At 40.8% G+C, this 15,895-nt stretch overlaps 1 pseudogene; it reads left to right on the top strand.

The window, feature by feature from the left end:
* Window positions 1-2,692: 2,692 nt before the first annotated feature.
* On the top strand, window positions 2,693-3,484 carry LOC118631228 (annotated as a pseudogene).
* Window positions 3,485-15,895: the final 12,411 nt, after the last annotated feature.

Genomic DNA, 15,895 nt, shown 5'->3' with positions numbered 1-15,895 from the left:
CATCAAAATACCAACGACATATTTCACAGAACTAGAACAAATATTTCAAAAGTTCATATGGAACCAAAAAAGACTCCGAATAGCCACTGCAATCTTGAAAAAGAAGGACAAAGTAGGTGGGATCACAATACCAGATATCAGGTTATACTACAAAGTGACTGTAATCAAAACAGCTTGGTACTGGCACAAGAACAGGCAGATAGACCAGTGGAACAGAACTGAAAACCCAGAAATGGACCCAAGGCAATATACTCAATTAATACTTGACAAAGGGCAAGAGCATACAGTGGAGTAAAGACAGCCTCTTTAATAAATGGTGTTGGGAAAATTGGACAGCTACATGCAAAAAAATGAAACTAGACCATCAACTTACACCATAGACAAGAATAAACTCAAAATGGATAAAAGACTTAAATGTGACCCGTGAATCCATAAAAATTCTAGAAGAAAATGTAGGCAACAAAATTTCAGACATCATACGGAGCAGAATTTTCACTGATACATCACCTAAGGCAACAGAAACAAAGGAGAAAAGGAACACATGGGACTACATCAAACTAAAAAGCTTCTGCACAGCAAAAGAAACAACCATCAGAATGGAAAGGCAACCCACTGTATGGGAGAACATCATTGCCAATGATGTATCAGATAAGGGGTTAATTTCCAATATATATAGAGTGCTCATACAACTCCACAAAAGGAAGACAAAGAACCCAATTAAAAAATGAGCAGAGGAGCTGAATAGACACCTCTCTAAACAGGACATACAAATGGCCAAGAGACATATGAAGAAATGCTCAACATCACTAATCATCAGAGAGATGCAAATTAAAACAACAATGAGGTATCACCTCACACCTGTCAGAATGGCCGCCATCAAGAAATCATCAAACAATAAGTGTTGGCGAGGGTGTGGAGAAAAGGGGACTCTAATACACTCCTGGTGGGAATGCAGACTGGTGCAGCCACTATGGAAAACACTATGGTGTTAACCTCAAAAAATTAAAAATTGAACTTCCATTTGACCCAGTGATCCCATTTCTGGGAATATACCCTAAGAAGTCTGAAACACCAATCAGGAAGAATATATGTACCCCCATGTTCATAGCTGCACTATTTACAATAGCTAAGATCTGGAAACAGCCCAGTGTCCATCAGTAGATGAATGGATAAAAAAGCAGTGGTACATATACACAATGGAGTACTATGCAGCAGTAAGAAAGAAAGATCTCTTATCCTTTGAGACGACATGGAGGGACCTGGAAAGTATTATCCTAAGTGAAATAAGCCAAGCAGAAAAAGGCAAATACCACATGATCTCACTTATATACGGAATATAATGAACATAACAGTCTGAGGAATACGGTAGACCCAGAAACATGGAAGTAGGGCACAGACTGACATCCCTCAGAAGAGTGGGTGGGGGGTGGGGTGGGAAGAGATAAACCACATAACTTATATGCATGTATGCATGACCAACGGACATGGACAACTAAGCCGGAGACGGGGCGGGGGTGGGGTGGGGAGGGGGGTGCCAATGGTGTAAAAAAGGAGAAATATCTGTAACAAAAATAAATAAATAAAATATATTTATAATAAAAAAAGAAAAGAAAACCAGGATAGTGTGGGGTATAGAAGGCCAATTATGAGAATTCAGTTAAACTGAGGACAGAAAGAGTCAGCCAAATAGAGGCTGTCAGCTACTTTTATAAGAGTGATAGAGCCCTGGCCGGTTTGGCTCAGCGGTTAGAGCATCAGCCTGCGGTCCGGAGGGACCCAGGTTCGGTTCCCGCTAAGGGCACGTACCTCGGTTGCAGTTTGTCCCCGGCCCTGGTTGGTTGTGCGGGTGGCGACCACTCGATGTGTCCCTTTCACGTCGATGTTTCTCTCTCAGTCTCTTCCTCTCCCTCCCTCCCACTCTATCTGAACAAAAATGGAAAAGTGTCCTCGGGTGAGGATGATTAAAAAAAAAAAAAAAGAGTGATAGAGAGATGGAAGTAGATTGAAGTTTGCCATTTACCTTATCAGCAACATTGAATATTAGAAGACAGTAGAGCAATACCTTCAAAGTTCTCCGGACCGCAGGCCGACGCTCTAACCGCTGAGCCAAACTGGCCAGGGCCCTTCAAAGTTCTGAGAGAAACTTATGCTGAACCTAGAATTCTATAGACAGACAACACTTTTAAGGATGAGGACAAATTAGGGACTTCTTCACTTTTTTGATCTCTCTTGCATCTTTAAAAATTGCTCTCAGAAATGTTCTAGAAGAATAAAAAGAGAACTCAAGAAAGTAACATGGGAACCCAGTAATCAAATCTGTTCTAATAGTGCAATAAAAAGGTGTTCAGCAAAAATTCAGGTCTTGCCCTGGCCAGTTTGGCTCAGCGGTTGGAGAGTCAGCCTGCGGTCTGAAGAGACCCGGGTTCTGTTCTCGCTAAGGGCATGTACCTCAGTTGCAGTTTGTCCCCGGCCCTGATTGGGTCATGTGGGTGGGCAACCACTCGATTGTGTCCCTTTCACGTCGATGTTTCTCTCTCTCTCTCTCTCCCTCCCACTCTATCTGAACAAAATATCGAAAAATGTTCTCGGGTGAGGATAAAAAAAAAATCAGGTCTCCAAGGTAATCAACAGTAATAGAACAGGAAGTTAGAATGAATGTCATTAAGAAAAAAGTTGAGGTGTGCTTGGCTACCTGGTGGTCATGGAGGTAGTCTTGGCTGAAGGGCTTGATGAAGAGGAACAGCTGGTGAGAAGAGGAGTTGGCAAGCCAAAATTCAAGGTTTGAAGAATGCTGTTCCCAAGAATGACAAAAAAAGCAGAAGCAACTCACTGAAGATGTTGCTAAGTTGGAAGCAAAAATGGAACATAAACGGAGAGAGGAAGTGGAGCAATTGAAGCTGACTTCTTAGGAAAGTAAAAGAGATTCTGCTGCTGTTAACATTTTAAACTTGGTTCCTGAGAATCAGCTGCATCAGATATCAAGAGCACAAAAGAGACCAGACAAAAAAGCTGCACTGGAAGCTGAAATTGAGAATTTATCTGGAGCTAGACATGAAGAAAGTGAAAAACTTGCTCAAATATTGGCAGCTAGACAGTTGGAAATTAAACAGATTTCACCTGATGGCCACTGTATGTATGGAGCCACTGAAGATCAACTGAAAGAACAGAAATGCCCTCTGACTAGCTGCCTTAAGAAGCCGTATTGCTAAATATATGCAAAGCCTTTTTTAACAAATCTTAATACAGGAGATATGTAGACTCCACTGTGATGGTATTCTAAATGCAGCTGCATGGGGAGGTCAGCTTGAGCTGACCATGCCTATTTTACAAACACTGAGAGGCAGATTCTCCTCCTATTGTAGTTGCTGAAGAATATCCAAAAATCCCATTAATACTTATATGTATGAGACATGCATATGGCCTAGGAGAACATTACAATCCTGTTACATGGTTGGTGAACGGAGCTATTAAAAATTGCAGCTAGTTTACAAGATGTTGCACAATTATGTTTTAGTATAGTGTGCTGATATGAGTCTTCATACCAAGTGCTGGATTGTTCTAAACGTTACTGAAATACACAGCTACCTTAAATCAGTTTTATGGCAAAGCTGCTAACAATTTTTTAAAAAATGTGTCAGAGATAAACTTTAACTAGTGTCCCTTTAAGTGGTATTTTAAAAATACTTACAAAGTGGAACCCCAGTTTTTGAACTTAATTCACTCCAGAAGGCTGTTTAAGAAGCTATTTGTTCAAAAAACCAAATTATTATTTCTCATTAGAAATCATGTAAATTGAATTAATCTGTTCCAGATCCTCAAATGATTCCCTGTTTTAACGTTTCTTATATGCAGTACATGTCTAATGTACTGTTTAATCTATAAACAGACAGTTCTTTTCTTAAATTTATCGAACCACCCACTACTAGCCTTAAACAAATCACTTTCAGCACTAGTTCCAGGGGTGGCTTTCAGGTCAGCATCTTCACTTTTTCACATATTTCCTCCAAAATGCTCTCACTGGATAACTGCTCTTTGTTTATCCAAATCAACAATAGTTTTTCTACCTCTTCAATTGCCTGTGATCATTGTTTCTTTCACACCCTTAGCAACATTAGCACTCTTGATGACTTCTTTATGTTTTAAAATTGGGTTAATTGTCCATTTGCCAGCAACAAAATTGAAATAATACACAAAAATATTCACAGTTAGAAGCAAAGCCAGCATCCAAAGTATACTTTCCATGGTGGGGCTGGGTCCAGTACAGTCAACTGTATTTTTTTGTTGTTGTTTTTAGTTTATTTTTCACTGTTGAAAGTATTATAGATGTCCCCGCCTTTTCCCCCATTGAACCCCTCTTCCCTCCTCCCACCCCCCTTCTGCTTTCCCCAACCTAATCTGTGTCCATTGGTTGTGCATATATGCAAAAAGGTTCTTTGGTTTATCTCTTCCCACCCCTCCTGCCCCACATCCCTCTGAGGTTTATTAGTCTGTTCCCTACTTCCATGACTCTGGATCCATTTTGATTGACAGCTTATTTTGTTCATAATGTCCCATAAATACATGAGATCATGTGGTACTTTGTCTTTTTCTCACTGGCTTATTTCACTCAGCATAATACTCTCCAGGTCCCTCCATGTCATCTCAAAGGGTAAGAAGAGATCTTTCTTACAGCTGCATATTATTCCGTTGTGTAAATGTACCACAGCTTTTTTATCTATTTGTCTGCTGATGGACACTTGGGCTGTTTCCAGATTTTAGCTATGAACATAGGGGTGTATATATTCTGATTGATGTTTCCAGTCAACTATATTCTTTATAGCAATACACTGGTTTGATTGAAACATCTGGGTCAAACCCTGGCCAGTGTGGCTCAGTTGGTTGAGCATCATTCCGAGCAACCTGGGCACATACCCAAGTTGTGGTGGTTCGATCCCCGGTCAGGGAGGCAATCAATCAATGTTTCTCCCTTTCCCTCTTTGTTCTCCTCTCTCTAAAATCAATAAAAACACACATATATATATTTTTTAATTGATTTTTTTATTTTTTAAAAATAAATCTTTATTGTTGAATGTAGAATGTATTACAGATATTCCTCATTTTCCCCCCATTGAACCCCTCTTCCCCACTCCCGCCCCCCCTCCCACCTTTTCCCACACTATTGAGTCCTTTGGTTATGCATATAAGTTCTTTGGTTTATTTCTTCCCACCCCCCCCCAACCCCTTTCCCTTTGAGGTTTGTCAGTCTAGCAATGAATTTTTACTTCTTAGTTCCTTCACCTTTTTTACTCATTCCCCCAACTCCCCTCCCATAGGGCAACCAACAAAATTTTTCTGTATCTATGAGAATGTTTCTGTTCTACCTGTTCATTTTGTTTGTAGATTCCATTGTTGATAGATATGTATTCATTGCCATTTTGTTTGTTCATATATTTTATCTTTTTCTTCAAAAAGACCCTTCATCATTTCACATAATAATGGTTGGTGGTGATGAACTCCTTTAACTTTTTCTTGTCTGGGAAAGTCTTTATATGGCCATCGATTCTAAATGACAGCTTTGCAGGATAGAGTAATCTTGGTTGTAGGTTCTTGGTTTTCATCACTCTGAATATTTCTTGCCACTCCCTTCTGGCCTGCAAAGTTTCTTTTGAGAAATCAGCTGACAGCCTTATGGGAACTCCCTTGTAGGTAATTAGCTGCCTTTCTCTTGCTGCTTTTAAGATTCTCTCTTTGTCTTGAACCTTTTGCATTTTGATGATGATGTGTCTCGGTGTGGGCCTCTTGGGGTTCATCTTGTTTGGGACTCTCTGTGCTTCCTGGACTTGTATGTCTGTTTCCTTCACCAAGTTAGGAAAGTTTCCTGCCATTATTGTTTCAAACAGGTTTTCAATTTCTTGTTCTCGCTCTTCTCCTTCTGGCACCCCCAAGATGCAAATGTTGGCATGCTTGAAGTTGTCCCAGAGGCTCCTTACACTATCTTCATTTTTTTGGATTCTTTTTTCTTTTTGCTGTTCTGATTGGGCGTTTTTTGCTTCCTTATATTCCAAATCGATGGTTTGCTTCTTGGATTTACGTACTCTACTATTGAATCTGTGTAAATTATTCTTTATTTCAGTTAATGCCTCCTTCAATTCTAAATGTGTATCCATGATTTCTAACTGGTCCTTTTTTATGCTCTTGAGGCCCTCACTAGGTTCACTGAGGTTCTCACTAAGTTCATTGAGCATCCTTAAAAGCAGTATTTTGAACTCAGCATCTGTTAGGTTGCTTATCTCCATTTCGCTTAGTTCTTTTCTTGGGGTTTTGTTCTGTTCTTTCATTTGGGACATGTTTCTTTGTCTCCTCATTTTGGCTGCCTCCCTGTGTTTGTTTCTGTGTATTACTTAACGAGCGGTATGGGGCTAGCTGAGACCACATGGTGCTTGTTTGAAAGAATTTAGGAAAAACCTGAAGCAGGATCCAAGACAGGCCAATCCTATGGTTAAGCAAGTGGCTACAGCTTGGGTGGGCCTGAAAATTGGGTGGGGAGGGGCCTCAGGGAGTCACCTGGGCGGGGCTACCAGTGTGAGCCAGGTTGCTGGAGTCTCAGATATGGCGGCTGTCTGCCGCCCCAGGGAAGGGCTCACCAGAGGAACAAAGGCCTCTGACAGCATGTTTGTCCCAGAGAAAGCCCCCTCTCCACCCCTCACTCCAGTGCCAAACAGCTCAGTTATTCCCTGTATGTCTCTGGTGCCCCTCGAGCTGCCTCCCCTCCAAGCTTAGAGAGAGTGAGTTCATACGCAGGCCCTTTAAGGGGCTGCCTGGGGCTTCAGCCGCTTCAGCCTCCCTGAGCCTCAGTTCCTGCCGGTTTTTCCAGCCAGAAGTGATGGGGACTTCTCTTCCTGGCACTGGAACCCTGAGCGGGGCACCTGGTGTGGGACGGGGACCCCTCAGTCCTCAGGAAGGACCTTCCCAGCCGAGGTATCCTCCTGATTTTTATCCGCCACACGTGGGTGTGGGACCAGACCATAGCGGCGCCACCGCAGCCTCTCGAGCCTCACCCCCTTCTACCAGTCTGGATGTGGCTGCTGCTTTAATTCCGTAGTTGTAGGCCTTCCATTCAGCTTGATTTCAGGCGGTTTTGAATGATGGTTGTTCTGTAGTTTAGTTGTAACTTTGATGTGGTTGTGGGAGGACGCAATACCGCCTTTGCCTACACCACCATCTTGACTGGAAGTCTAAAAACACACATACATGTTTTTAAAAGAAACATTTCAGTCATAGTAATATTTACATCTTTTGGATGCTCTAAGAAAAAACAAAGAAACAGTTCTACCATGTTTTATTCAATAAAACCAAACCTGAAGGATTGAGGAGACAATGATGTAAGGTCAGAAGGAAGCTTTCATTTTGTTAGCCAAGTAAGGATGCATAGGATTGTAGAAAATTAACTCTTGCTTCATTGATCAGCTGCCTCCTGCACTCACCCCACTGGGAATCGAGCCTGAAACCTGGGCTTGTGCCCTGACTAGGAATCGAACTGGGAGCTCTCAGTCCATGGGACGATGCTCAATTCACTGAGCCACACTGGCCGGTCCAATTTCTGTTTCTTAATTCCTTCACCTTTTTCACTCATCCCTGCAACCTGCTTCCAAACTGGCAACCATCAAAATGTTCTCTGTATCTATGAGTCTGTTTCTATTCTGCTTGTTCATTTATTTTGTTTTTTGATTCCACATATAAGTGAAATCATATGGCATTTGTCTTTCTCTGTCTGACTTGTTTACTTAGCACAGTACCTGCTAGGAGGTCTGTCCATGTTGTTGCAGATGACAAGATTCCTTCCTTCCTTCCTTCCTTCCTTCCTTCCTTCCTTCCTTCCTTCCTTCCTTCCTTCCTTCCTTTCTTTCTTTCTTTCTTTCTTTCTTTCTTTCTTTCTTTCTTTCTTTCTTTCTTTCTTTCTCTTTTAATGGCTGAGTCATATTCCACTCTATGCACCATTTCTTCTTATCCATTCATCTATTGATGGACACTTAAGTTGCTTCCATATTTTCGCTATTGTAAATAATGCTGCAGTGAACATATGGATGCATACATCTTTTTGATTTAGTGTTTTGGGGTTCTTTGGATAAATACCCAGAAGTAGAATTGCTGGGTCTTCTTTTTTAATTTTTATCCTCACCCTAGGACATTCTTCCATTTTTTTGTTCAGATAGAGTGGGAGATAGACAGAGAGAGAGAAACATTGATGTGAAAGGGACACATCGAGTGGTTGCCACCTGCACGACCCAATCAGGACGGGGGACAAACTGCAACTGAGGTACGTGCCCTTAGTGGAAACCGAACCCAGATCTCTCTGGACCACAGGCCGACGCTTTAACTGCTGAGCCAAACCAGCCAGGGCTTGCTGGGTCTTCTTTGTCTCTTGCTATAGCCTTTGTTTTAAATTCTATTTTGTCTGTTATAAGTATTGCTGCTCCAGCTTTTTTTTTTTCTGTTTTCATTTTATAATATATCTTTTTCCATCCCGTTACTTTCAGTCTCTGTGTGTTTGTCTATCTGAAGTGAGTCTCTTGTAGACAGCATATGTAAGGGTCTTATTTTGTTATCCATTTAGTCACACTATGTCTTTTGATTGGAGCATTTAATTTATTTGCATTGTTGATAGATACATATTTATTGCCATTTTATTATTCATATTTTTTATCTTTTTTTTTCTTTAAAGAGGTTCCTTTAACATTTCTTGTAATACTGGTTTGGTAATGATAACTCTTGCTTTTTCTTGTCTGAAAAGCTCTACATCTGTCCTTTAATTTCAAATGATAGCTTTGCTGGGTAGAGAAAGCTTGGCAGTAGGTCCTTGCTTCTCATCACTTCTACTATTTTGTGCTAATCCCTTCTGGCCTGCAAAATTTCTGCTGAGAGATCAGCTGACAGTCTTTTTCTTTTTTCTTTTTGAGAGGAGGTGTGCACCCTCTTGTTGTATTTGAGCCTTGATTGCTGTTGGCATGTCAATGGAAGGGCTTGATCTCCAGGCCAGTCAGCTACAAGGATCAGCCTTGACTACAGCAGAGGAGCTTCTGTGCAGGGACTTACCCCCCAGAGTAGAACTCACTTCACCAGAGCTCTTGTGCCCGTTGAGTCCACTCCTTGAATGTATCGCTCATGAGGTAGTTGTATGGTGCTCTGGCATGGTCTGAAGCTGTCCACTGGTGTGCTGGCTCTAGGGCCTCCTGGGAGGTGCAGGCCAAGGTCAGCCACCACCTGTGCCCTGTCCAGGGCCACCCAACATAAGCTACAAAGCAATTTGAAAATGGCTGCTACTTGTGCTGGGCTTGGAGGTGCCAGGGAGAGGCCAAGCTGTGAACCAAGTTCGGCTGCCACTAGTGCCAGGCCTGGAGCTACATAGCAAGCGGTAAGGGACATACTGAGGCCAAATGCTTCTTGTCTCAGGTTTGTGAACATTTGAGAGAATTTAGGAAAGTCTGCAGCATGAGCCAAGACAGATCATTTGTATGGGAAAGCCACTGAAAGCAGCTTGGGTGGGCTGGCAAGTTGGGTGGGGCAGGATCTCAAGGAATCAACAGGGTGGAGCTAACAGTGTTACCCCAGGTTTTTGGAGAGTCAGATATGGTGCCTGCCCATACATTCAGAGGGAAGGTGAGGCAAAGGAACTATGACTTCTGCTAGCACTTCTGCCTGTGAGAAAGCTGCCCCTCCAGCCCTTACCCTGAAGCCAGACAATTCAGTTCCTCCCCATATGTCCCTGGAACCTTTTGAGCTGTTGTCCCCATTCTGGAGCTTAGAGTCAGTGAGTTCGAATAATTCCATGCACTGGTCCTTTAAGAGGAAGCCTGGGACTCCAGAAGCCCTCTTTCACTCAGCCATAGTCTCAGCTAGTTTTCATAGCCAGAAGTTATGGGGGCTTCTCTTCCTGGCATTGGAAGCCTGAGCTGGGGAGCCTGGAATGGGGCTGGGACCTCTCTTTCCTCAAGGGGGTACCCAGGGACCTCTGCAACTAAAATATATCTCCTGATTTTTTAAAAAAACGCTTACCTGAGGATATTTTTCCATTGATTTTTTTCAGATAGAGTGGGAGGTAAGGAGGGAAACAGAGAGAAACACTGATGTGAGAGACATATCAATTGGTTGCCTCCTGCACAACCCCAACTGGGGCTAGGAATCAAACCTGCAAACCAGGTAAATACCCTTGGCCAGGAATCAAACCTTCGACTCTTCAATCTATAGGCCAATGCTCTAACTGCTGAGCCAACTGGCCAGGTCCTGATTTTTTTTTTTTTTTTAAAATCTTCACCCAAGGATGTTTTTATAGATTTTAGAGCGCGAGGAAGAAAGAAGGAGAGAGAGAGAGAAACATCGATGTGAAAGAGAAACATCAATTCAGTTGCCCCCCATATGCGCCCCTATTAGGGATCAAACTTGTGATCTTTCAGAGCACCAGTTTACGCTCCAACCAACTAAGCCACATTGGCCAGGGCATCCCTCCCAATTTTTAACTGCCACACTTGGGTGTGGGACCAACCTGGTTTGCATCTCTACCCCTTCTACCAGTCTCATTGTGGCTTCTTCTATATATCCTTACTTATAGGACTTCTGTATATATCCTTAGTTATAGGACTTCTGTTCAACTAGATTTTAGGCAGTTCTGGATGATGGTTCTATAGTTTAGTTATAATTTTGATGTAGTCATGGTAGGATGCCAGTACTGTGTTTACCTACTCTACCATCTTGACCAGAAGCCAAACAACAGCTATTTTAAATTGATATTTGATTTATTGAATTTATGAATTATCTTTTTATAGTAAAATTAAATTCAAATTTGGTGATGCAAAATGAAACTTTGAAAGTTTTTAAATACATTGAAAAGTCTACAAACTCGAATTTCTTTGAGTCTTTAATAGTACATAAACCTATTGCCTAGTGTTTTGTTAGCATTTCCTATGATTAATAGTATAAAATTATTATCCCAAACACTTTTGTGTGTTATGTAAATTATGTAATAGTTATATATAACTATTAATATTATTCCTTATATTTTCCCTTTTAAGGGTTAAATTGATTGATTCACAAACCCCAATTCTCTTTTCTACTTCTTTTAATAAAATATTTAATTGTTCCACATTATGTCCCAACAATTATACTCCCTCTGCTCTCACACAAAGATGGTCCAGGTTTTTATCTTATGTTAATTAATTAAGCTGCTAAGAAGGATTTTATGGACCACTAGAAATACACCTATCTTTATTCCTTAACTTCATACCTAATGTGTGTGTGTGTGTGTGTGTGTGTGTGTGTGTGTGTGTGTGTTTCTGAAATCCTTTCATGGATCCATTTTAACTGACAGTTTATTTGATATACTTGATTTCGCACTTTTATTTTGAACTTTAGGCCTTTGGATAGGGCCTTTAGTTTTCATTCATTTTCAGCAATTGTTCCATTTTGTATAATATAACAATTTAAGGCTTCTGTCAAATCATACATTTTGAAACAATTGAGTTCTACATCCTGAGGACTGTTGTGACTGAATTCTAACATGACTTTTTGTGGAAGTAGTTCACTCTCTGTACTGTGACCCTAATGTCATTGTCAAAACACAAATCTGATCTTATACCTCTGCTGCTTAAAAAACTTCCATGGCTCCTGAAACCTATAGGAAAGATGAGAACTCCTTAGAACAGAAAGAGAGCCTTTTGCCATCTGGCCCCACCTAACTTTTTATCTAATTTGCACCCCTCTTCAAATGAACACTGGAACTGTAGCTACAGAGCGGTGCTTGTCCATCTCAACAATTATGTTCCATGCCAGTCCTTTTGCACTTGTCTTGTTATTTCCATTTAAAATGTCCTTCCCTTACTTCTGCTTCTTTGCCCCGATTCTTAGTGTTCTTCAAAATACAATTCAAAGTTCATTCCTCAGTGAAACTCCAGGTTCATACTTCCAGGCAGAGGTAGTCAATTCCTCCACTAGGGCATAGACAATCTAGAGGAGGAATAGTCTAGAGAGGGAGAGGGACAAGGAAACAATGAAACACTCGGTCAAAAGGACCTCATCATTTATTCACCTCTGTTCCCTGCATCTACTAGTCACACGATAAATAAATGTTGAATTGAATTTAACTGAATCATAAAGAACAAGCTTAATAATTTCATTTTCACTCTTAAGAACATTGACTATGGCCTGACCAGTGTGGGTCAGTGGATTGAGCATCGTCCCATGAACTGAGAGATCCAGTTCAATTCCCGGTCAGGGCACATGCCTGGGTTGCGGGCTCAGTCCCTAGCAGGGGACATGCAGGAGGCAGCCGATCGATGTTTCTTTCTCACATTGATGTTTCTATCTCTCTCTTACTTCCTCTCTCTCTAAAAAAAAAAAAAATCAATAAAGACATACTTAAAAAAATAATATTGACTATATAGATTTTCTAAAGTTATAGGTTCATAATTGGACCTTAAAAACTACAAAATTGTTGCTAAAGTTTTATAAATAATTATACATCTTATAATTTTTAATAAATTTTCGTTATTTACTATAGTTTTTTGTTCACTGTTTTTTTTACTTTAAGTGAAGTCTGTATAATTCATAGAACCTATGTAAATGTTTCCAGGTAATTTGAAAGTATGTAAAGTGTAGAAATAAAATTGGAATGGATAGCTGAGATACAAAGTATAGAAATGTGCCAAAAAGAAACTCTTACCTGAAAAGAATGTTTTGTTTCATTTCCTTTTGCAGAAAGAAAAACCCTCGTATTTAATGAGGCATTGCAAAATCTCACACCCCCTTCCCACCCCAGAGGCAAAGTTAAAGTTCATACTGAACTTTGTTTGGAAACTTTGGAACCATGTGTTTAAAGAATGAGAGAGATTTGTCAAGACTTTCTGCCAAAGCACATCACAAGCTTAACATGTGCTTACTGCCTGCTCTTCAAAACGAGTGTCTATCCTCCAGCCAGCTGCTAGCCATTGGGATACCCTCTAGCTAGTCAGGTCTCAAACTGGGTCACAGAGCTATTTCCCAAAGGAAGCTCCAGAAACTTTCTGCTGTCTCCTTTGTTTCTCATTTAACTTGTTGGCTGTTTTATAAAATTCCTCAATTTTAACCTTAGAGCCAAGTTATTAAAATTTATAAATACGAAAATACAGATATTAAAATATTTCTAAGCTAATCACCTTCCTATAAACCTGCTCATTCCACATACTCTGTTATGATGCAGCCATCTTTGCAAACATCCACCTCAAAATAGTTGAAGTCATAACAAAACAGCTAAAATTGTTATGCTCTTAATGTCCCAGGCACTATACTTTTTTTTTTGTAATCTCCTTTAATTCTCAAGGAATTTCTGGGAAGAAAGTGTCTTGAACACACGTCCTTTACCTCTTCCTTCTCTCCTTTCCTCCCCCTAACTCCTTATTGAGCAATTCAGCATCTAAAAGCAATAGAAGTCCTTAGAGGTAATCTGTGTTTCTGAGGCCAACCACAGGAGAGGGAGAGAGTAGATATAGGACATTATGAGGTCTATAACTTGGCAAAGCCAACTCCCATAAGGAAAATAAGGTAGAGAGAGTCACTCTCCTTCCAAGTGTCTGAGAAAAGAGTGTCTCTCTCTCCCTTGCTCTTGGAAAGCCTGAGACCAAAGAAGCTATCTTCTGCCTCCTTTCAGTGAAGGGTTCCAGTTTACCAGCCTGTCTGCTTTGAGCCAGAATAGTGGCTTTCAAAATGTCATCCCTGGACAAATAAAAATGGCATCACCTGGGACCCTGTTAGAACTTTAGATAATGCAAATTCTCAGGCCTCACTGTAGGTCTATAAATCAGAAACTCTAAGAGTGAGACACAGGAAACTGTGCTTTAATATAGCCTCTCCAGAAGATTGTGAACTATGGGGCTTGGATAGCAGACAGCTTAATATCCTCCACCTGCTGGAAACCCAGCCACCTGACCTATAAAGGAACTGAGGGACTTATAGCCATTCATAGGACACAGGAAATTACAATGCATTTAATGAACTCAGTAATTTGAGGGAGGTTTAACCAACTGATCATTCTGAAGGGGTGACTCCTTTAGGGGAAAATGATCAAACAGAAGATAACTTTAATTTTAATAGCAGTCCTGTTAGCTCCCCCTAATAAAAATTGAGACTTAGAGAGGTTAAATAACTGTTCAAGAGTACGCCACTAATAAATAACAGAACCAAGATTTTAACCCAGGGCTATCTGACTCCAAGTCCTCTCTCTTATCTTCCCTCATAGAAGTCCTAATTACTTCTGCCTCAACTGATTCCGTAGAATTCATATTTTTTTTTGTTTGTTTTGTTTTGTTTTTATCCTCACCCGAGGACATTTTTCCAATTTTTGTACAGAGAGAGTGGGAGGGAGAGAGAGGGAGAGAGAGAGAGAAACATCGACGTGAAAGGGACACATCGAGTGGCTGCCACCCGCACGACCAACCAGGGCCGGGGACAAACTGCAAACGAAGTACGTGCCCTTAGCGGAACCGAACCCGGGTCTCTCCGGACTGCAGGCCGACGCTCTAACCACTGAGCCAAACCGGCCAGGGCGAATTCATATTTTTTTAAAAACTGTGTTTTAAATTGTGGTATAAAATACATACAGCAAATTGTATCAGCAGTACCTGTATACCTCTCTCTCTTCCCTTTGGAGGCAACCACTATCTTTATTATTATGATCATTTTTTCCTTGCTAGTCTTTATTAAACCACATCTATAAGTAGTCTAATAAACCATAGTTTTTTTTTTTTCTGTTTTGAACTTCATATGAAAGAAATTATACGGTTTATATCCTTTTGTATCCTGCTTCTTTTGCATGTTTGTGACACTCATCCATGTTGTTGTATTACTGTAGTTTGTTCATTTTTGTTGTTATACAGTATTTCATTGAGTGAATAATAAATATTTTACTTATCCTGGAATTCATCATTTTGTTCATTCCCACTGTCACTCTCTTACTTCACGGATTCATTAAATGATCTCTTATCGTTTAAGTTATCCCAGTGGTCCCTAACTGTTGTTCTCAATTTCAGGCTCTTACCAACTGCTGCCAAAAGAATCTTCTGAAGGTCATCACAAATCATGTCCTTTCTGTTAAAAAAAGTTGTGCAAGGAGAAGAAGAAGAAAGACTGAGAGGTAGGCAGTGACATATTATTCAGGGCCTTAGAGACCAATTTAAGGATTTTGGTTTTTATTCTAAGGGCAATGAAAAACTTTATCTGGCTGATAATTTTTTACTTTCTAAGCTTAGAGACTCTTACTGAGAGTCCCTAGACCATCCTAGACCCCTTAGGGAACTATGTCTGCAAGAATCCAAACAAGTTGTCTAGACCCTCCTTAAGCTCTGCCCCATGGTGCCTTGGGATCACTTCAACTGCTAGTTAAGGTCTCTCAGCTCATCTGTTAATGATTCTCTCCTTCATTTCTCTGTAATCAACTGTCAAGTCCTGTGGGGACAGAAACTTTTACCTTTACTCTCTTAGGTCCTTTTGGCTGGGCCTTTTTCCTTCTTTTTATCCTCACCCGAGGACATTTTTGCATTTACTTTCAGATAGAGCAGGAGGGAGAGAGAGAGAGAAACATCAGTGTGAGAGAGACACATCAATTCCAGGGCCGGGGACGAACTGCAACCGAGGTATGTGCCCTTAGCGGGAATTGAACCCGGGACTCTCTGGTCCACAGACTGATGCTCTAACCGCTGACCCAAACTGGCCAGGGCTTGGCTGGGTCTTGAGAATTAAACTGACATAGATAGATCAACAGAAGGAAAACATTCCAATTTATTTAATACAAGCTTTACATGATACAGAGGCTTTCATAAGGAATGAAGACCTAGAGAAATGGCAAAACTTACTTGCTTTTTTATTAGGTTGAACAGAGAGGCAATGATTGAAA

Source organism: Molossus molossus, unplaced genomic scaffold (genome assembly GCF_014108415.1).
Source record: "Molossus molossus isolate mMolMol1 unplaced genomic scaffold, mMolMol1.p scaffold_m16_p_15, whole genome shotgun sequence".
In the NCBI taxonomy this organism is placed as follows: Eukaryota; Metazoa; Chordata; class Mammalia; order Chiroptera; family Molossidae; genus Molossus; species Molossus molossus.
The sequence above is the reverse complement of the archived record's forward strand: the minus strand, read 5'-3'. Positions and strand labels throughout refer to the sequence as shown.